Source organism: Felis catus, chromosome B3 (genome assembly GCF_018350175.1).
Source record: "Felis catus isolate Fca126 chromosome B3, F.catus_Fca126_mat1.0, whole genome shotgun sequence".
In the NCBI taxonomy this organism is placed as follows: domain Eukaryota; kingdom Metazoa; phylum Chordata; class Mammalia; order Carnivora; family Felidae; genus Felis; species Felis catus.
The window spans coordinates 87,626,836-87,650,241 of NC_058373.1; the positions used below are offsets into that span (position 1 = coordinate 87,626,836).

At 35.9% G+C, this 23,406-nt stretch overlaps 1 long non-coding RNA gene across 4 annotated transcripts in view; it reads right to left on the reverse strand.

Moving 5' to 3' along the window:
• LOC123386055 overlaps positions 1–23,406 on the reverse strand; it is a 308,079-nt gene that overhangs the window by 100,168 nt on the left and 184,505 nt on the right. For all 4 annotated transcript variants that reach the window (XR_006599548.1, XR_006599547.1, XR_006599546.1 and 1 more), the window contains one exon: positions 16,687–16,802. This is a non-coding gene — a long non-coding RNA (uncharacterized LOC123386055). The remainder of the gene's footprint in view (positions 1–16,686; positions 16,803–23,406) is intronic.

Sequence of the window (23,406 nt, forward strand, 5' to 3'; positions counted from 1 at the left end):
TTACTAGAGGTGAGTGGGGTTAAGGGAGGTGAGCAAAACGGGTGAAGGGGGTCAAAAGTTACAAACTTCCAGTTATAATATAAATAAGCCATGGATATGTAATATACAACACAGTGACTATAGTCAATAGTACTGTAGTGCATACTTGAAAGTTGCCAAGAGAATAAATATTAAAAGTTCTCACCGCAAGGAAAAAAATTGTAACTTTGCATGGTGACAGATGGTAACTAAACTTAATGTAGTGATCATTTCACGGTGTATGCAAATATCAAATCATTACGTTGTACACTGAAACTAATATAATGTTATACGTCACTTATACTTCAATTTAAAAAAATAAACAGGATTATCTAGGATCATACATACATCCTTGATTCAGACAGGAAGGTCACATTGCTATTCATGAGGGGAAGAGTCCATGAACTTGCCCATAAAGATGCTAGTATACTGCAATGTACTATGAAGTCTGCTGGAGTCAGATCACACTCCCTCCTGGGACCAGAAAAACCCACACGTTCTCCCTGATGACTGGCAAACAGAAAAAGGAGGCAAGCTGGTAAGTAAGGAGAAAAGAACATGGTAGTAAACATAAAAGTCAAAACTTGAAACAGAAACCATAGGAAGCTATTAACGGGGTCACCTCTACAAAAGGTGCACTGAGAAGAGAAACTAACATGAAAATTGGTCTTCTTCACAGTTAACACTTACAGGTTACAAATACAAATTGTAGACTCAAAAGCCTGAATTTTGATGGTGAATCAACTAATTTTTATGCTCTTTGATAATTTACTTAGGTTTTCTATGCCTTATATATATTCATCTGTGAAGTTGGGATGATAATGGTTCCTACCTAATAGGTAATATTAGTAAAGGGCTTAGAAATATATTTGGCAGGAGGCTGGGAAGATGGTGGAGTAAGAGGACCCTTAGCTCACCTTGTCTCATAGATACAACTAGATGACACTCATCAGCATAAATAACCCAAAAAATTATCCAAAGACTGGCAGAACAAACTCCACAACTGTCACAGACTTTGAGTCTGGACTTCTCTCTTGTCCAGCTAGAGAGCAGATACAGAATTAAATACAAGAGAAGCTAATGTCCGGGAGGAGACAAGAGCCCCAAACAGGGGTTTTGTCTCTGTTTTTATTGAGCTCTCAAGGTTTTACATACATGGTGAACATGCAGAAGAAAACAATAAGACAGTGACCATTAATTTGTGTGTGTGTATGAAGCAAAGGGTTTAGGGGGCAAGTGGCATTAGAAGCTGAGATTAAACCACAATGATATATTGGCCTCAGACGCCAGATGGACAGTGTTTCTCTGTGGGCAATTACAGCCAAGTAGCTGTTATCTCCAAAGTGTAAGATTGCTGGAGCACGCTGCCTCAAAGGCTAACAAAGCACCCTTTTCACTAGCTAACCTTGGGTGCTTTCGCCCCGTAGCGGCATTCCGCCTCTAACTGTCTTGGACACTTTCATCCTGTGGAGACAGCTTTCCGCCCTAAGCCTTGTTTTACCTTATGACTAAGCTTAGGCGCTTTTACCCTGTGGTAGCTTTCCACCCTAAGCCTTGTTAACCCATCGGTGCAAGTGTACAGAATTCTTAAACTTAGTTCCCACACACAATTAAATGTAGAGAAGAGGCCACAATGAAGAGGGTAAGAAGCGCTGAGATGTGGTGGAAAGCTAAACAGATCAAGGCCATGGGGGAGGGGGGCAGGTGGGAAGAAGCCACAGACAAAGAGAAGGGGTCAAAGAGCTATCACACTGGGGAGCCCACACAAGGAACATGAATACTCATAACATTTGGCTTTAAAAGCAAAAGGAGCTAAATTTCATGAGTTCTTATAACCAGCAGTACTTAAAACCTGTAATTTTGAAAATCAAGAGGGCTCAGCTCTGGGAGAGCCTGGAGGGCAAGAGGAAACTGAGTCCCCATCCTTAAAGAGATAGCACAAAAAACAGCTTCACAGATACAGTGTAGAAGCAGCACTTGGAAAACACATGAAAGGGAGAGTAGTTTATTCTTTTCAGAACATGTCCCAGAGAGGCAAGAATCACAGGAAGACCCATCCAGGAACAAAGCAGTTGGCAAGTATGATCTCCCTCCCACCCCCAACCCCCCACCACCAGAATAAACACTAGTTCATCTGCAGGAACCAGTTCAGTGCCATCATTCACCAGATATTTAACAAAATACCTTGTTAAAATTGTGCATCACACTCATGTAGGCTTTGCAGATTTTTTCAGGCTGACCCCAGTGCTGTGGCATGCACTGTGCTAAAATCAGCTGGTCCCAGCAGCAGCATGTTCCTTCCAATATGCCCTTGGCCAGACCCCATTCAAAGTGGTGCCACAAGCCTGGCAGTGTGCAACCAGCTCCAACAGGCACCAGAACCACTCCAAGTGACCCATTCCCTGGGGTATGGGGAAGATAACCACACACAACAATCAAATGGCAGCCCTAGCAGTGAAATGAGCACAAACATATCTGAATACAAGCCTTGCCCATCAATGAAAACTTCTCAGTGGACAACACAAGCAACGTGCCTGGCAGCTTCATGCTACTACATCTCTGGCAAATGCCCAGTCTGACTCAATTCCAGACCAAGACAACCTCAGACTGGTCCACTAACACCACACAGACAAAACACTGCTACTGCCCACAACAGGCAGAGAGGCAGCACAGATGACTGGACTGAAGGAAAAAGTGGCCAAGATACAAAAGAAGGGTGCATACAACACACATAGAGGGCATTCCTAAAGGCCAAGTTCTGGTGGAACAGGGGACATTGTACTTCAGGGCACTATAGGACCTCTTCTTCCTAAGGCCATTAGTTTCGAGAGCAGGAGACATAGCAAACTTTCCTAAAACAGAGAAACAGACACAAAAAGTCAGACAAAATGAGTAGACAGAATAATATGTCCCAAATGAAAGTACAGGACAAAACCACAGCAAGAGACCTAAGTGAAATGGAGATAAGTAGTATACCTGATAGAGAATTTAAAGTAATGCTCATAAAGATACTCAATGAACTTAAGAGTGGAAGAAATCAGCAAGACTCTTATCAGAGATTAAAAAACATAAAAAAAGAACCAATTAGAGATGAACAACACAATAAATGAAATTAAAAATATACCAGATGGAATAAATCTTTGCCAGAGGAAGCAGAGGAATGAATTAGCAACCTGAAGGACAGAGTAATGGAAAGTAATCAAGCTGTTCTGAACAGGTGAAAGAAAAAAATATATATACCAAATGAAAATAGGGAACTCAGCAAGTCCAACAAGCATAATAACATTCACATTATAGGGATCCCAGAAGGAGAAGAGAGAGAAAAGGGAGTAGAAAATTTATATGAAGAAATAATAACTGAAAACTTTCCTAATCTAAAGGAGGAAACAGATATCCAGATCCAGGAGGTACAGAGAGCATCCAACAAAATCAACCCAAGGAGGTCCACACTGAGACACTTAGTAGTTAAAATGGCAAAAAATTTGTGATAAAGAGAGAATTTTAAAAGCAGCAGTAAAAAAGAAGACAGTTACATACAGGGGAAACCCCCATAAGGCTATTAGCAGACTTCTCAGAAGAAACTTTGCAGGCCAGAAGGGAGTGGCATTATATATTCAAAGTGCTAAAAGGGAAAAACTAGCAGCCAAGAATACTCTATCCAGCAAGGCTATCATTCAGAATAGGAGAGATAAAGAGTTTCCCAGACAAACAAAAGCTAAAGGAGTCCATGACCACTAAACGAGCCATAAAATGTTAAAAGGGAGTGTGGGTGGAAGGAGAGACCATAAGTAAAAGTAAGAAAAATAGGAAGCACAAAAGAAATAAAATTAAGTATAACTGTAAAAATCAGTCAAGAGACTCACAAAATAAAAGGATGTAAAGCATAACAGCATATCCCTAAAATGTGGGGTGGAGAGGAGTAAAGAATGGGTTCAAACTTAAACAACGATCTTAAGTTAACTATCTTAAACTTGAGAAGTCAATATAGACTGCTATATGCAGATGTTAAATACAAACCTAATAGTAACTATAAATCAAAAGCCAGTAATACATGTGTAAAAAATAGAGAAAGGAATCCTAATATATCACTAAAGAAAGTCCTCAAACCATGAAAGAGAGATAAAGAGAAGAAAGGATCAGAGAAGAACAACAAAACACACCACAAAACAAGTAACAAAATGGCAATAAATAGATACTTATCAATAATTACCTTGAATGTAAGTGTACTAAATGCTCCAATCAAAAGACATAGGGTGATGGAATGGATAACAAACAAGACCCTCTATATGCTGCCTACAAAAGACTCACCTCACATCTAAAGAAACATACAGATTGAAAGTACGGGAATGGAGACATATTTATCATGCAAATGGATGTCAAAAGAAAGCCAGAGAAGCAATACTTATATCAAACAAAATAGGCTTTAAAATAAAAACTATAACAAGAGACAAAGAAGGACACTACATAATAATAAAGGATACAATCCAACAAGAGTATATAACACTTGTAAGTATTTGTGCATCCAATATGGGAGCATCCAAATACACAAAAGGGCTGATAACAAACATAAAAGAAGTGATTTATACTAATACAATAATAGTACGGGACTTTAATGCCCCACTAACATCAATGGACAGATCATCTAAACAGAAAATCATGGGTTCCTGGGTGGCTCAGTCAACTGAGCATACGACTCTTGATTTCATCTCAAGTCATGATCCCAGTTTGTGGGATCAAGCCCCACATCAGGCTCCACACTCAACATGGAGCCTGCTTAAGATTCTCTCTTTCTCCCTCTGCCCACCCCACCACCCACCATTCTCTCTCCCTCTCTCTCTCTCTCTCTCTCTCTCAAAAATAAAAGTAAAAATAAAATAATAAGTAAATAATCAGAAAATCAATAAGGAAACAGTGACTTTGGTTTTTTAAAAAACCAATAGAACAGATCAATGAAACCAGGAGCTAGTTCTTTGAAAAATCCATAAAATTGATATATCTTTAGCCAGACTCATAAAAAAGAGACAGTGAGCAAGAGGACTCAAACAAAATCAGAAGTGAAAGAGGAGAAATAACAACTTACACCACAGAAATACAAAGGATTATAAGAATATACTATGAAAAATTATATTCCAACAATTCCAACCTATAACAAATGGATAAATTCCTAGAAAATGAAACCTACCAAAACTAAAGAAATAGAAAATTTGAACAGATTAATTACCAGCAATGAATTGAACCAGTAATCAAAAAACTCCCAACAAACAAAAGTCCAGCACCAGATGGATTCACAGGTGAATTCTACCAAACATTTAAAGAGTTAATACCTGGGGCGCCTGGGTGGCGCAGTCGGTTAAGTGTCCGACTTCAACCAGGTCACGATCTCGCGGTCCCTGAGTTCGAGCCCCGCGTCGGGCTGTGGGCTGATGGCTCAGAGCCTGGAGCCTGTTTCCGATTCTGTGTCTCCCTCTCTCTCTGCCCCTCCCCCGTTCATGCTCTGTCTCTCTCTGTCCCAAAAAAATAAAATAAACGTTGAAAAAAAAAATTAAAAAAAATAAATAAATAAAGAGTTAATACCTATTCTGATCAAACTATTTTAAAAAATAAAAAAGGAAGTAAAACTTCCAAATTCATTCTATGAGGCCAGTATTGCCCTGATAACAAAACCAGATAAAGACACCACAAGAAAAGGCTAATATCCCTGATGAACATAGATGCAAAAATCCTCAACAAAATATCATCAAACCAAATTCTACAATATATTTTCAAAATTATTAATCCTAATCAAGTGGGATTTATTCCTAAAATGAAAGAGTGGTTCAATATTCCCAAATCAATCAACATGATATATCACATCAAAGAGAAAGGATAAAAAACACATGATCATTTCAATGGAACATTTCAATACAGAAATAGCATTTGACAAAGTACAACACCCATTCATAACAAAAACCTTCAAAAAAATAGGATTAGAGAGAACACACCTCAACACAATAGAAGCCATATACAAAAGGCCATATACACAGCTAATATCATCCTAAATGGGGAAAAATTGAGAACTTTTCCTCTATTGTCAGGAACAAGATGGGGATATCTACTCTCACCACTTTTAGTCAATATAGTAGTGGAAGTCCTAGCCATAGCTATCAGACAACAAAAAGAAATAAAGGGCATCCAGATTGATAACGAAGAAGTAAAACTTTTACTATTTGCACATGACATGATACTATGGAGAGAAAACTTTAAGGATTCCACCAAAAAACTACTAGAACTGACAAATGAATTAAGTAAATTTTCAAGATAAAAAATTAATGTATAGAAATCCACTGCATTTCTAATCACTAGCAGTGATGCAGGAGAAAGAGAAATTAAGAAAACAACTCCAATTGAACCAAAAATAATAAAATACCTAAGAATAAACTTAACCAAAGAGGTGAAGGACCTGTACTCAAAACTATAAAACACTGATGAAAGACATTGAAGATGACACAAAATTACAGAAAGACATACCATGTTCATGGGTTGAAAGAATACTGTCAAAATGTCTATTCTACCCAAAGTAATCTACAGATTTAATGCGATTCCTATCAAAATACCAACAGTATTTTTCACAGAGCTAGAACAAACAATCCTAAAATTTGTATGGACCCACAAAAGATCCTGAATAGCCAAAAAAAAAAAGCAATATTAAAAAAGAAAAATAAAACTGGAAGCATCACAATTCTAGATGTCAAGTTATATTACAAAGTGGTGGTAATCAAAATAGTATGGTACTGGCACAAAATTAGACACATTGACCAATAGAACAGAATAGAAAGCCCATAAATAAACCCACAATTATATGGTTAGTTAATCTTTGACAAAGCAGGAAAGAATATCCTACGGAAAAAAGACAGTCTTTTCAGCAAATGGTGTTGGGAAAACTGGACAGCTACACATGAATGAAACTGGACCACTTTCATATACTATACACAAAAATAAACTCACAGTGGATTAAGGAGCTAAATGTAAGATCCGAAACCATAAAAATCCTAAAAGAGAACACAGGCAAAAATGTCTCTGACATTGGCTGCAGCAACATCTTTCTAGATAGATCTCCTGAGGCAAGAGAAACAAAAGCAAAAGCAAACTATTGGGACTGTATCAAAATAAAAATCCTTTGCACAGTGAAGAAAACAACAAAGAAAACTAAAAGACAATTTAATGAATGGAAAAAGATATTTGCAAATGACACAGCTGACAAAGGGTTAGTATCCAAAATATATATAAAGAACTTATACAACTCAACAACAACAACAACAACAAAGAATCCAATTCAAAATGAGCAGAAGACATGAAAAGACATTTCTCCAAAGAAGATATACAGATAGCCAACAGACACATGAAAAGATGCTCAACATCACTCATCATCAGGAAAGTGCAAATCAAAAGGATAATGAGATATTATCTCTTATCTGTCAGAATGGCTAAAATAAAAATCACAAGAAACAACAAGTGTCGGTGAGGATGTGGAGGAAAAAGAACACTTTGCAATGTTGGTAGGAATGCAAACTGATACAGCCACTGCAGAAAACAGTATGTAGGTTCCTCAAAAAATTAAAAAATAGAACCACCCTATGATCCAGTAATTGCACTACTGGGTATTTACCCATAGAATGAAAACACTAATTTGAGGATATATATGTACCCCTATGTTTATTGCAGCATTATTTACAATAGCCAAACTATGGAAGCAACCCAAGTATCCATAAAAAGATGAATGGATAAAGAAGAGGTGCCATATATATATATATATATATATATATATATATGTGTGTGTGTGTGTGTGTGTGTGTGTGTGTGTGTGTATCTATCTATATATATGTATATATGTGTGTGTGTGTGTGTATATATATGTGTGTGTGTGTGTATATATATATATATATATATACATATATATATATGTTGTCACTTGCAACAACATGGATGGATCTAGAAAGTATAACGCTAAGCAAAATAAGTTAGAGAAAGACAAAAACAATATTATTTCACTCATATGTGGAATTTAAGAAATAAAATGAACAAAGGGGAAAAAAGAGAGAGAAAAACAAAAAACAGACTCTTGACTATAGAGAACAATCAGATGGTTACCAAAGGGGAGGTGGGTAGGGGGTGGATGAAATAGATGAAAGGGATTAAAGAGTACATTTATGTCAATGAGCACTGAGTAATGTATAGAATTGTTGAATCACTATACTGTCCACCTGAAACTAATATAAAACTGTATGTTAAGTATACTGGAATTAAAAATTTTTAATGGAAAATAAAAAGAAATATGCCTGGCAAAGAACACACAGTATTTACCATTTTATTATTATTATCATCATCATTATCATTCTTTGATGTCTGAAACAGAACCCACCGTGAATATTTTTATTATTATTATTATTATTATTATTATTATTATTTGATATCTACTCTTAAACTAAGGAGCAATTCAACACAAAACATACACGATGAAAACTGTAAGTGATTCTTTTGGCTCTCCATAGTTAAGTCTGTGTTCCTGGCCACAGTAATGACAGTTTCCTTTTTAATAATGCTAACTCCAGTCTCTTCACCTTCTATGACCATCTTCAAATATCTTCAGCTCTTTGCTCCCCTTTATTCTTACACGGGTTACAAAGACTTCTAACTTACATAAGTTACAAGTTTATATAAGTTACAAAGAAGACTTCCTAGTCTAAAATTTTCCAATTAGATAAAAACAATCCTGTAGGATCATCCTAAAAAATGAGTAGGTTTTGTGGTGGGATATAAAAACTATATTTAATTTTCAAAACTATAAACAGTCAAGAGCTGCTCTGCCTGGAGAAAATGAAAGCAATAATGAGCTAATTTGACTCACATTTATCATTTTATAGAGCAGACACCCAGGCCACAACTAATATTTGAAATGGATCTGGGAACTATATGTAGGATAAGGTTAAAGAAATAAATATTAAGTCCACATATTTGTATGTATCAAGACAAATTCCTTCCAAACTCCACTGTGTTATTTACACCTCAATTTTTTCCACTTCTGTAATGTTAATCCACTCAGCAACCGTTAAAAAATAAGGGTTAGTGCAAACCTGATTTATGATACTGACAACTAGTCATGGTCTAATCAACTCTCTTCAATCTGACCAAAATCAATATTTTTTAAAGTCAAGATTCTGGTCATGTTTTTCAGTATTGGTGCTAACTCTCCCATTAAAAAACTAATACCTCATGGTCCTGTGCATCAGTTAAGTCTTTTCCAAAATGCTTATGTATCTACTGTCCAGTAAACAGGACCAGAATATTTATTAAGGCAAGTTTCTGGTATCTTTTTCAGTGCTGAATTGATAATTAATCTACTCTGAGACACAAGAGAGGAAAAATGTTATATAGCGAGCTTCTGACTGAATTTGATTTTTTAAATTATCTCCAAGATTTCCACAGTGTGTTGGTTATTGATAGGGCAATTTGGGGCAAGGTATTAGAATCCTAGTAAGAGCCCAATAAACACTTAAGAGACCCCGTTATAAGAAGGGAGAAAAGAATGGTTAGAGAAACCTGTGGTTCTTCCTATTTCCATTTTTGAAATAATAAGAGCCAGTGTTCTTTCGCATGGCCAACCTGCTAGACAAACACTTCAAGAGCCATCCCACAAAATTCTATGTGTGGTATATGAGAGGGTCAAATGACAATCCTTCCATATTTGCCATTGCAGAACTGAACGTTTATTATGTATCTTTTGACGATACATTGGAATAAGTGAATGATTAACAGAACAGAAGCTTCTCAAGAAAATGATTGTATAAGACAAACTGCACGAGCTACATTTTTAAACCAGCCTTCATCACCTCTCATAGATTCCAAAGTCTGCCTGGGGTACAGTCTAGTGTATGGGAGTGCAGAGTGTCAAAACAAGCTAGGTCATAGGTTCAGTCTCTGTTGCAAGAGTCTTTGCTCTCTCAACATAAAATGGTAATAGTGGTACCTATCTTGCTATAAAGATTACTTTGGATAACTCATGTAAAAAGCCCTGCATAAAAAACATACTCAGTAAAGAGTATATATTATTATACTTTCTGTGCTTTTTTTACCCCCTTTAGGTGAGGCTTTTTTCAATTAACTTTATATTGTTTAAATGAAGTGACTGCATGAATAATTAAATCAAGTCCTGGGACATTTGAATAAGATTAAAATGACGTTTAGGTTAAAAAGAATTCAATAAGCATTGTCAAAACCTAAGATTGGTGAGGAAAGTCACAGCATCTTAGGCTTATAACAACCTATGTCCCATGAGGAAGTTAAGATGGTCAGACAGCAATGAATGAGATTTGGAAATAAGATTAAAGTAAACCATTGAGGGAGCATTATGTTGTGTCTAGGCACACCAACAAAATTTAAAGACTAACAAGAATCATTCAGATAATTCAGGTCAGCAGAAAAGGGCTTCTCTTTCTTTAAATATCCAGATATTTCAGTAAGAATGTTTATTATCTTCAATTATTCAGTAATTGCTTTGATTCCACAATTCACGTGTTGCGTATATCATATAGCTTTTTTTCTTTGAGATCCTACAAAGAGCAAATGGCTGCTTAGTTGTAGTGTAGTCATGAAGAAGCAATTTAAAAGGCAATCAAGCCATTTGGTTAAAGGCAGATCAAGAAAGTACAAATCTAAGGTTATAGTGCACTTTTATGAGTCATCCAGAGCTCGAAGGGTATTACAGCTTTAGGATCAACCAAAAGAACATATCAAAACTTTTATGGCCTCTGAGTAGTTAAGAAAATGCAGTTTTATTCTTCCTTCTACCCATGTACTATATGGAGCTATTTATCAGGTAGAAGACATAAGAAATAGACAAGATCCCAAGGCGTTTCCCATCAAAGCATGTTTCATTTAAAGGCCCATTTTATTAGCCTGTACTCTTAGGCTGTGACTGTACACAAAATAAACGGGATAATTGATGCTATCCAACCAGTTCAAACCCAAAACTTCTGTTTTCATCCAAAATATCTAGGTGTTTTCCATCCTAAATTATACAAATATTATTATAATTCTAAACTTCACTTTCCATGTATAGATAAACAGGTGTTTGTTAAATGAGGGATGAATTTAGGAACATAATTTATTATGTTTTCCCATGCTGGTAATGAAGAACAAGACATTGAATGATACAGTTTCTTAAATTTATTGGCATGGCAAAATGAATTCCATTATCGTCAACAAAAATGAGGTTTATTTTTCTAAATTCATGAATTCAAACTAAATTTATACAGTTCTTGATGTTTTGAAGCTTGAAGTTTGTTTAAATATAATTAATTTTAAAAGCAAAATTATATGCAGGTCAAGAGCTAAGAGAAATCTCTTAAGAAATATATTTTCTATATTATCTTTTGATGTATGGCTTGATTTCTATTGTCATTATCTTGGTTCAGACCTTAATCCTTTCTTACTGTGACTGTTGTTAAGGTCTTTTAATTGGTCCTAATGTCTCCAAACTCATACATTTCCAATCTCTCTTCTATGTTGCCACCACATTTTTGGATGCGAACTTCAGTATGACCCTCTCTGGACTGAAGTTTTTAATGACACTCACCATCACTACCTTCCTTGCTTCCATGATAAAGTCCCAGTTCCCTGCAAGTATGCAAACCCTTCAAGGCCTGGCCTCTCACCACTTTCTCAGGTTCATTTCTCACTACTTACCTATTAATATCCATTACTTGCACTTCTCTAGATATGACATGCATTTCCTATCTCTGTGCTTTTCCTGATGTTGCCTCCTTCACATTGCCCACAATGAATGCCTAATCATCTTCAACACTCAGCCCAAGCAACACTTTCTTTGGCATTCTCCCTGAAGTCTATACCCTTCCAGATATGAATGAATCAGTTCATCTCCAGGGTACCCATAGTATAGATCTCCATCTGTTGAAATCCTATCCAATCGTCAAAGCCAGTCTTTAATGTGGCTGTATCCATAAACAGAATAACCATAGGATTTTTCTTACAAGCTGGAATGTCTTTGAGATTAGAGTGGTGCCTTATATACAGTTATAGATAGAAACTAGGACTATCCCAAGCAAACCAGGAATAAGCCCACCTTATCCAGCCCACCTTATTCATAATTAGCAAAACTGGAGATAAACCCTTCTACCTTATACTTCTCTTATGCCACTAGATCCTTGTGATATACTCGTGTATGTTTGTCTTACCCCTATTACTAAATTGTGCTCTCTTTAAGAACAAGAATTATATTTTACTCATCTTTATATTCATTACTACACCTGCCATATTGCCTCACCTATAAAAAGTATTTTAAAATACTTTAAAAAGAGAAAATTTTAAAATAAAATACCTGTGGTACCATCTATGGCAATGTGTAGAAACAAAACTAAATATATTTCAAATGATACTACTTATAAGGGTCCCTGGGTGGCTCAGTCAGTTGAGCGTTCAACTTTGGCTCACGTCATGATCTCAGGGTTTGTGAGGTCAACCCCAAATCGGGCTCTCTGCTGTCAGCACGGACCCCACTTCAGATCCTCTGTCCCTCTCACTCTGCCCCTCCCCAGCTTGCACTCTCTCAAAAATAAATTTAAAAAAATGTTTTAATGAATAAAACATATTTTAAAAAGACACATGATACTACTTGTAGTTTTAGTCTAGTTAGCAACATGTTCTCAACCAATCTTTATCAGTTGTGTCTTGAAATGCCAGGAATTTACATGTTAGAATCTAGAGAAATGTTTTCTTCTTTCTACACTGGGTTTCTGATATATTATGCTAATGAGGTAGAAATGGACATCTAAACTTTTACTTTTTCCTTAATATAAACACCTTAGAGGAAATTATCTCCTAAAACTCTATGGTTTATTTAAAGCTAAAACTATGCTTCTACTTGTTTTAAGAATTATCATTCCAATTAATGTTGTTTAATGCCAAACGACTGAGAAACTCAAGAAATAGCTAAATTCTTTTATTACAAATGAAAATAAGGTTATAAGGATATATCAAAGAGAAAAATTTTATTCACTGATTTTGAAGATACCATATTCAGTGGACAAATTATAACTGATCATTAGCAAATTTTTACAAATCATTTTTTCCAAAACATAAATTTCTCAAAGAATGTGAACACAATATTGCCTATTAGCAACTTTACTCCAAAACACTTTTTTAAATATAATGTAACGGGAGGTGTTAGTTTTCTTAATTTTGTACAAAGTGGCTCTGAGTCAAGACAGTTAAAAACTTTTTGGTGGGAACCATTAAAACAAAGCAACCCTGGACAATTCAGTTCTCTGATGAGACTGGGTGGAAAATATTCTCCTACACATAGTCGAGTCTATTCTCAATGGACCAGCAGTCCAGACTCAACGAAACTTTATTCCTATAACTTAAATCTTGGCTTTGTCCATGACCATATGCCAGCCCTGGAAAGAGACAATTCTACTTCTCAAGTCTTGAATGTCTCACACCATTTTCTGAGGTTAGTGTTTAATTTGCTCTGCTTAACTTAAAACCTATATAACTAAGTACAACTAAGAGATGACTTTCACAGAATGATGGATATTCCAGAGAGCTACTTAAAATTATTATAAAAAACCTGTATTGGCTCAGTCGGTTAAGCGTCCGACTTCAGCTCAGGTCACGATCTCGCGGTCCGTGAGTTCGAGCCCCGCGTCGGGCTCTGGGCTGATGGCTCGGAGCCTGGAGCCTGTTTCCGATTCTGTGTCTCCCTCTCTCTCTGCCCCTCCCCCGTTCATGCTCTGTCTCTCTCTCTGTGTCTCAAAAATAAATAAACGTTAAAAAAAAAACACCTGTATTTAATAGATTTCCACCAGATGGATCCTAACAAATATACCACTTCCTTTCCAACAAACTAAAACACAATAAACACTAATACCTTGGAATAATGTGTCAACTCATTATCAGATATCACTCTCATTCTTAAGCAATAGATGCTGGATACTGTCCAAAAACAGGGAAACCCACTTTCATTTATTTATATCCTCTGCCTAGCTGAGGGGGATTTATGGCAGCTCATATAAAAAATATACCCCCCAAGATGGTATTTTCTAAATAGACAAAAAAAATCACAACTAAGAGAAACTATGTAAAATAATAATATGAAATCAGGATACAACTTAGACACCAAAACGTATACCATAAGTTCCTGTACAACTGCCAAGGGTGTCCTGTAAATTTGACTCTTAGCTTTCTAGGAGCCAAAACAAAGAACATGCAATCAGTTAGACAATTCTTGGAGTTGACAGAATTTTGTAACAAATTTTAATGTTTATTTATTTTTGAGAGAAAGAGAGACAGAGCAAGAGTGGGGGAGGGGCAGAGAGAGAGGAAGACATAGAATCTGAAGCAGGCTCCAGGCTCTAAGCTGTCAGCACAGAATCCTACCTGGGGCTTGAACCCATGAGATGTGAGATAATGACAGGAGCTGAAGTCGGATGCTCAACCGACTGAGCCACCCAGGTGCCCTGAGTTAATATTATTTTGTTTTTAAAAAACAAAAACAAATATTTTATAAGCTCAGATTTTACAATCTGAGAGAAAAATCTTCTCAGGTCTTTATTAAGAGAACTTTTTAAATTATACTAGAAGTTGTCCTTTTATCCCCACTTCTAGTTAGTTGATTAGTTTTAATAAGGCAATAAGTACCTATAAATCTACCACCCATAACCAAAGCTAGGACCTTGACATTAACCTATATCAACTCTATGGTACCAACATAGCCCAATCCCCAGATTCCTACCAAAGGTAGCTATCATCCTGAATCACATATTCCTCATTCCCAAGCTTCCCTTTTATATAAGGGTATTGCATTTATATGTACTCCTAAAATTCCATTTTTCCTTATTTTAATTGTTTTCAACTTTATTAAAATGAGTATCATTTTGTGTGTAATTTTTAGGACTTTTTCTCACTTCATATTATGTAACTAAGATTCATACATATTAAAGCAAAACCATGAAGACACAGTTAACAGTAAGACTGGTGATTGACAGGAGCAGAGGAGGGGATGGATATACACATAGGCAGAGCATCAAGAATTTGTAGGGCAGTGAAAATACTTTGTGTGATATTTTAATGATGAATATATGTCATTATACATTTGTCCAAACCCATTACCTGAATAACACCTAGAATGGTCTAGACTTCCCTGACATTGTATCTAATCACTAAGGTACACTTCCGTAAAAGAAAAAGCTTTAAGTATAGAATACAAATGTTAAAGAATGTAAATATTGCCTCTTTTTAGATTGATAAGTGACCAGTGATCTTCCTGAATGTGAAAGGGGTTTCCCAAAGTGTACAACAAACATCAGACACCAAAGAAAATAAACAAATGACTATGTGTTCAGGGTATAAAACCGTAAAAAACCATGATATCTCCAGAGGAAATTAGGTGAGAGCTCAAATATTAAGACATAAATCTAAAAGAAATCTAAATCTCTGACACATATTTCTATTCCTTTTACATTTGTGAAAAGCTCAGGGAAAAAATATAATGATGAGTTGAAGATATTTTCTGCATAATTCATGACCTAAAATACCTGTTTGCCTGCACTATCTAGAAAATCCAAGTAAACAGGGAGAATTTTTTCTTTTTGGTTTAAATCATCTGCATAAGTGCCTCAATATTCTGCTTGAATGTAAGTAGACTCAGCCTTAATATATGTGATACAGTAAGATGATGTATTTCCTTAACTGGAAAAATACAGAAAAGGAGTGTGACCTAGTATTCCCTCATTCTGGACCATCTTGATTTCACTTCCATGTCCTTGGTTGTCCCTACTCCACCTACAACACTTCCAAGTCCTTGCTTCTGTTAAAAGAAAGTTTTTCCACAATATACTGATTTTATGGGCTTTTATTCAATGACTCATGAATCAGGCAGCATCCAATGTAGCTGAGAGAAAGAAGCACTTAAGAGCTGTACAGGCGAGAAATTTTTATAAACCAACGTGAGCAGGAACAAGGAAATTATACAAGGCTTTGCTGTTTGGTTAAAAAAGGGTAACTTTCTTTATAAAGAGCAAAGGCAAGTTTTGGAGCCAGATCAGGTAATGGGTTGAAGAGGCAAGTACTGATCATTTGACTTAGGTCTTCCTTTTCTGGGAGAGCTAAGAAAAATGTTTTGGTTTATTGACATGGGGTTTAGCATAAGCAAGTTTGTCTCGGGCCTAATCTAGTTACTTTAACACCTCTCTTCCTTACCTATCCCAATTTTTTAAATTTTTTTTTAATGTTTATTTATTTTTGAGAGAGAGACAGCCCATGAGTGAGGGAGGAGCAGAGAGAGAGGGAGACACAGAATCTGAAGCAGGCTCCAGGCTCTGAGCTGTCAGCACAGAGCCCGACGTGTGGGGCTTGAACCCACGAACCATGAGATCATGACCTGAGCCGAAGTTGGACACTTAACTGACTGAGCCACCCAGGTGCCCCCTTACCTATCCCATTTTTATGGATGTATATGATAGAGGATAGGGTAGCAAACCTATTGTGAGCACTACGACATGCCTGGGCTTCTGTGCCCCACCCACTCCCTCATGAAAATATCAGCATACACTGAATTGCCTTCTTATAAGGAATATCAGTGAATTGAGAGAGAATGAAAATAAAGCAACTTACCAGAAAAGCCTTACATCCTAGGAGGATGAAAGAAATCTGGAAAGGGGAATAAGCAGAGGGCAAGAGCTGAGATCATCAGTAGAAGACCCCTTGAGATGAGTCCTCATGATGATAACCTAGGAGGAAAAAAAAGTACAGCAGAAGACCATACTGTGATGCATATCTGAAAGCCATCAAAACAGACTGGTACCTCTTGTAGTTTAAAATCTCCAGGAGAAAATCAATTTTGCTATATTAACATAAATTGATTGAAAACATTTCACCCTTATGTGTGCATACTTATGCAGATATATGTATTATTTGGTTGTCATTACTAATAGATCTTGTGAAAGTATACAGAACACACCAGATTTCAAGTTGATTAAACAATTCTGAAAAATAACCATTTTCCTAAGTCCCTTATGAAGAATCTGAAAAGTCTAGGTAACAGTGTTATACTTAAATGTCTGAAATCTCAGTTCTTCAGCTCAAATAAAACACTGAAGGTACCAATAACATAACATTGGGTCCTTTTTGGTGTTACTGATGTTTTGCAGTTTTCAGTAACTCTAGGATACCTTTGTGTCTACTGATTACTCAATATCTGACAATCATTTTTAGTCAGATTAAAATAGGGAAGCCGAAATAAGATATATTACCCATCCAAACACCCTTTATTTTACATCCTTAATAGTTATTAACTCACAATTTTATATTTCAGTTTCCTTCTGAAACTTGTCATAAAATTATCTTTTAATACTTATTATACAATAGACAATGCAATTACCATTTATTAACTCATAACTATTATAAACATTACCAACATAATTACTGTTAACAAAACAGAATGACTCACGCTGAGATTAGTATTATTAATATCAATGTACTGACATTAGAACAATAACAATTGCTGGGCGCCTGGGTGGTTTGGTCGGTTAAGTGTCCAACTTCGGCTCAGGTCATGATCTCATGGTTTGTGGGTTCGAGCCCCATGTCGGGCTCTGTGCTGACAGCTCAGAGCCTGGAGCCTGCTTCGGATTCTGTGTCTCCCTCTCTCTCTGCCTCCTCCCTATTTGCTCTCTCTCTCTCTTTCAAAAATAAATAAAAGTTAAAAAAAACAAAAAAGAACAATAACAATTGCTACCTCTATATACCATCTTGAAGGGCCATGTTTTCTCTTCCACCCCCAGCAATAGTACTTTGGCAACTGTAATCCTAACTCCTAAAAATTTAAGCATACATCTTAAGGCTACCCAAAGCATATCAAAGAAACAGGTCATATTTTACACTATCTTGGTATATGCAAACAATTGCTAAAAATCACAAGTTTATACTTCAAACCCATTAGCAGATGCTCCCACTCAAACGACTGCATGCGCTCATAGAAGGTTTCAAGGAGCTTCCTGAGAAGTAGCTACTCCTAAGGATGCAAAGAATTGAAACACACAACACTGATTGGAGATGAAGGGACTGACACTACCAGTCAGGAATGTCTACCACTTGGATTGTTTTCTGAGCCAGCCCTTATGGACCACGCTAATTTCATCAAATAAAATGATTTTTCATGGAATTTGAAACTTCAAGATACAACAGATAAAGTTTAAATGTTATGCAGGAATGGTAAATCATATGTTGCATATAACTGAAAGATTATGGAATAAATTTAAATATGGTTCCTATTCTAATATTCTAATGCTCTAACTTAAAACTTTAAAAATACACATGCTGTGCTCTCAGAGGTCATCCAGGATATAAGTTAACTGTATACAAACCCATAGTCACCATGAGCCACCATCACTGATTATTCATCCCTCAGTTGTTAGCTACATAATATATGCATCTGTATATAGGCATAAATAGCATGTTTATGACTTTTATATATTATACCAACTGTTTTACCATCTAAAGTTCACATTAAAAATGTACAGAATACAAGTATACATCTAATACTGAACCTCCATGACAAGAAGTTTTTACAATCTTTCCTCACACTTACCAATTCATAACAGAGAATCATATTCTACTCCTGTTGTGGGTCACCTTGTCCATTTACATTAAAATTCTAATTTGCTCTGGGCCTATGAGCTTATAGACCTAAGCAGTGGATGAAATAATTCTCAGTAGAATAATTTCATTTGAAAGATATTATTCTTTCTAGACCTATGCTCATGAGTGCTTTGAAAAGGGGTTATATCCCTGTGGTGGTCATTAGAGATGTTCACACATGCCCTATTTTCCCCTATTTTGAGCATATGATAGCATAGCACTTCCCTACTTCTTTGAAGTTATGCAGAGTTAGGTCATTTACCTTGGCCAACAAAATGTGACTAAAAATTACATGTATCCCTTTAGCCTTAAGAAACTGTACATAATTTGCCAAGTTCCTTTTTTCCTGCCTTGGCAAATATGGAAGAACATATTGAGATAAGGGCTGCAAGTGACTGCAGCCATTGCAATGACTCACAATAGACATTTAGCATAAATAAACACTTACCAGAAATAAAATTTTATGATGTTAAGCCAATGAGATTTGGCGGTTGTTTGTTACTTCAGCAAACTTAGCCTATGCTGACTTACACAGTTTCTTAACGATTCCAGAAATCTCTCAAAATTCACTCACAAGCAAGTGTAAACCATCGAAGATTCTTTAAAATAATAAGTGCTGGTAAAATCATAAATATGATGTTAAAGTGATGAATATAGAGTATGATAGATCAACTTTGACAATTATTATAGACAACCTCAAGCAATAATCAAAGCAATAAGTCCAATCATCAGACTCTGAAATATCTAAGCCTAATGAATATTTTTACCCTACATAAAACTGATTACACAATAAACCAAATGGCAAATTAGGACACCTTAAAAAGACCATTAGATAGATGAATAATGAATTTTTAAATTTCACGCTGCCTTTATGTTCTCCCTCTATAAATTGTATCTACACAACACTGCCATATATATCTTCCTAAAACCTAATATCTCCCTAATTCCTACTATATTCCTCCTAATTCCTATAATATATTCCTACTATTTTAGAATCAAAACCAAACTCTTCGATCCTGGTGCTGAAAGCCTTACCAACTCTACATGCGTTTCTCACCCAAGGTGCACCCCCTTCCATTCTCATCCCACCCTGATCAACTGTTCCCTTCACCCAGCACACTGTGTTCTCTCTGATCTGCTCCACCAGCTGACAATCTCTATTCTCTTACAATACGTAAGTGTATACATAACCCAGTATTTGATTACAGAGGAGTTTCTAGTGTTGTAGATATATGTTATTCTTTTCTACCCTCGTTAATTCAATTACCAGCTCTCCAAAGGAAGCAACCTGACTTCCAATGCCCCGGAAACTCTGAATACATTGTACATACTTGGAAAATTTATGTTAATTTGATATGACTTTTGACCATAGCAATAAATACAATATCACAAGGATGCACCAAAGCAAAAGGTAGAAAATGACATTAAAAGATACTAAATTATTTAAAAACAACAACATCTTGTGTATGCCCCCTTAAAACAGAGGATTTTTTTTCAAACAAATGTTTCTTCTTGCAAATAAAACAATGGCTTGACTCCCACAAGAAAGGATCAATGCATTACAAACAAAATTAAAGTATATGTATGGATTTACCCAGATGTGAAATCCCAGGCTTTACTGGAGAAAGTGGAACTCACTGAGAGAGGAAAAATCATCCTTCTTAAGAACTAGGTAAAGCATCAACTCACATGCATTGGCATTAATTGCCAAGCAGACCTGAAGCATGAACAGGCAGACCTCACACAATTCTAATGCACAGCTCCCTGGAGGGACAGGAACACACTAGCAGTTCATTGAGTTGAGATCACTAGATTCAGTAACAGCCTTTGCTGTAAAGGCAATTCAGACTAAAACTCTGCTCCTAATGGACTTAGGGTGGGGATATTTGTAGCTGGCTTTTCCACTGCACAGTAGGTAATGGGCCATGCTCTAATGAGTTCACGCACTGAAATCATTGGGCTATAAATTCCCTCTGGGAAGCTGTCCAATAAGTTTGCATTTAGAGAAATACCGTATGTTAATATCATTTATACATGATCAGAGAGATATTCTGGATGGATTTTTATTTCCTCATATGCTAATATTTTTATTAAGTGTTAACACACTATTGAAAATGTATTGTTATAATTAAATTTGTACAGATAATAGACTCTTCCCCTTGTCTGACTGGAAAATATTTGCATAGAAGACTAAGAAAAAAACTGTATCCTGAAGGACTTCTCAAGCTGAAAGCAATTATGTTCCAAATTCTGAGGATAGAAACAGGTTTTATTCCAAGGTGATAAATATCTGATGGATCAAGATTCTTTAAGATCTGAGTCCTCAGGGCACCTAGATGACTCAGTCAGTTGGGCGTCCGACTTTGGCTCTGGTCATGATCTCACAGTTCATGAGTTGAGCCCCACATGGAGCTCTATGCTGACAGCTCAGAGCCTGGAGCCTGCTTCAGATTCTGTGTCTCCCTCTCTCTCTGCCCCTTCCCTGCTCACACTCTATCTCTATCAAAAAATAAATAAATGTTTAAAAAATTTTTAAAAAAGAATCTGAGTCCTCATCCACAGCCTCACTTTCCCTTCAAAATATTTAATACTCCCACTTTCAAAGCCTTTTGGGATCAATGGTGCAGAAATGAACTTTATTATTTTAATTTTTTTTTTAATGTTTATTTATTTTTGAGACAGAGAGAGACAGAGCACGAGTAGAGGAGGGATAAACAGAATCTGAAACAGGCTCCAGGCCCCGAGCTGTCATCACAGAACCTGATGCGGGGCTTGAACCCATGAACCACGAGATCATGATCTGAGCCAAAGTCAGACACTTAACTGACCTGCCACTCCGGCACCCCAAGAAGTGAACTTTACTATTTACCTCTCTTGACTCTTGAGCAGAATTCTTAGATGTAGCACTTTCTTATCCTGGAGAACCAGGAGGAGGACCTCATGTGAAGTGACCTCCCCTATGAAGCCACCTCTGGCAAAGAACCAAAGAAAGCATTATATATAGGCAAACTTCAGGACATTGCTATTTCATAAGTTTTGATTATGTCCAAGGAGCAAAATTTCTCTTTCAATATGTGCCTTCATGTAAAAACTGAAATAAAATTTGTGGAAGTATATAAGATACATTAGTGCAAGGAATTAAATTGGTTTTGCTGTGCTAATGCAGTATGTGAAGTGAAAATGTGTACTTAGCTGAACCATTCATTTGCCTTATTTCATCATTTCTCTTCATAAGGATTATCACCACCTGGACTTGCCAAATGAAGCTTCCATCATTACTGCCCGTCAACAGTTTGCCTGAAAGGTGCTAGGATCCTTTCAGGGCCGTCTTGGAAGAGATTGTTTTTCTCTTGCTGTTAGATCACCTTGAAAATCTATTATGCAGACCAACTCCTATCTGTTATGCAATTCCATTCCCCCAAGGGGTACTTTATAATTCATCCATAGCTCTACTATTTAGAAGACAAAATATTAATAATAAAAAGTTAACACCAGGGGCACCTGGGTGGCTCAGTCGGTTGAGTGTCCAGCTTAGGCTCAGGTCATGATCTCGCAGTTTCATGTCCCGCGTCAGGCTCTGTGCTGACAGCTCAAAGCCTGAAGCTTGCTTCAGATGCTGTGTCTCCGTGATCCTCCTTCTGATGTGTCCTGAGTAGACTCACTGTATGTCACAATACCTACATTATATATCTCACTTCATCTGATCACATATGCATTTTATCATCTCACATCATCGCAAAAAGAATGAGTACAGTACAATAAGATATTTTGAGAAAGCACATTCACATAATTTCTATTACAGTATATTATTATAATTGTTCTATTTTATTATTGTTAATCCCTTACTGTGTCTAATGCATAAACTGAACTTTATCATACGCATGCCTGGATAAGAAAAAACATAGTATATTATATGGTTTTGTACTAACCACAGTTCCAGGCATCTCTTGGATGTCTTGGAATGTATCCCCCACAGATAAGGTGGGGGACTACTGATAGCTTTTCTATTCTGTAAAAAAAAAAAAAAAAAAAAATCTGGCTTTACGAATAAATACATTTGATTATTATAAGAATATAATAAATTCCCAAATATGCAAATATAACTTAGTGAATGTATGTATGTATGTGTGTATGTGTATATATAAATATATATGTACACAAGTTTTATGTAAACTAAAAACACTTCAATTTGATATTTAGTTACCAAATGATTGGAAAATATTTATATTATTTAACTCAATAATTATATATCTAGCAAAACTTTGAAGTAATCAAAAGTTATCCAAACAATTTTGTATAAGAATGTTTACTGAAGCATACTTTTAATTAGGAAAAAGTAGAAACAACCTAAATGATTATAATGAACTAAAATGTACATAATATGCAGCTATTTAAAGCTTTTTTTTAATGTTAATTACTCAGGAGAAAAAATATAATGTTATGTTTAAAAGGATGCAAAATTATACATACAGTATGATCTCAATTTTGAAAGACACATGTACATACATAATGTACAAACAAAAACCTGGAAGAAAATATATGAATACACTAACCATTTTTATTTCTGGGTGACTTTTATTTTTTATTTTATACTTTTATCTTTTTACATGTTTAACTAGCGGTGTATTTTTTTTAATTTCAAAAAAAGAATAAATGCTATTTTGAAAGGAATATTTACCTAAAATAATATGAGAA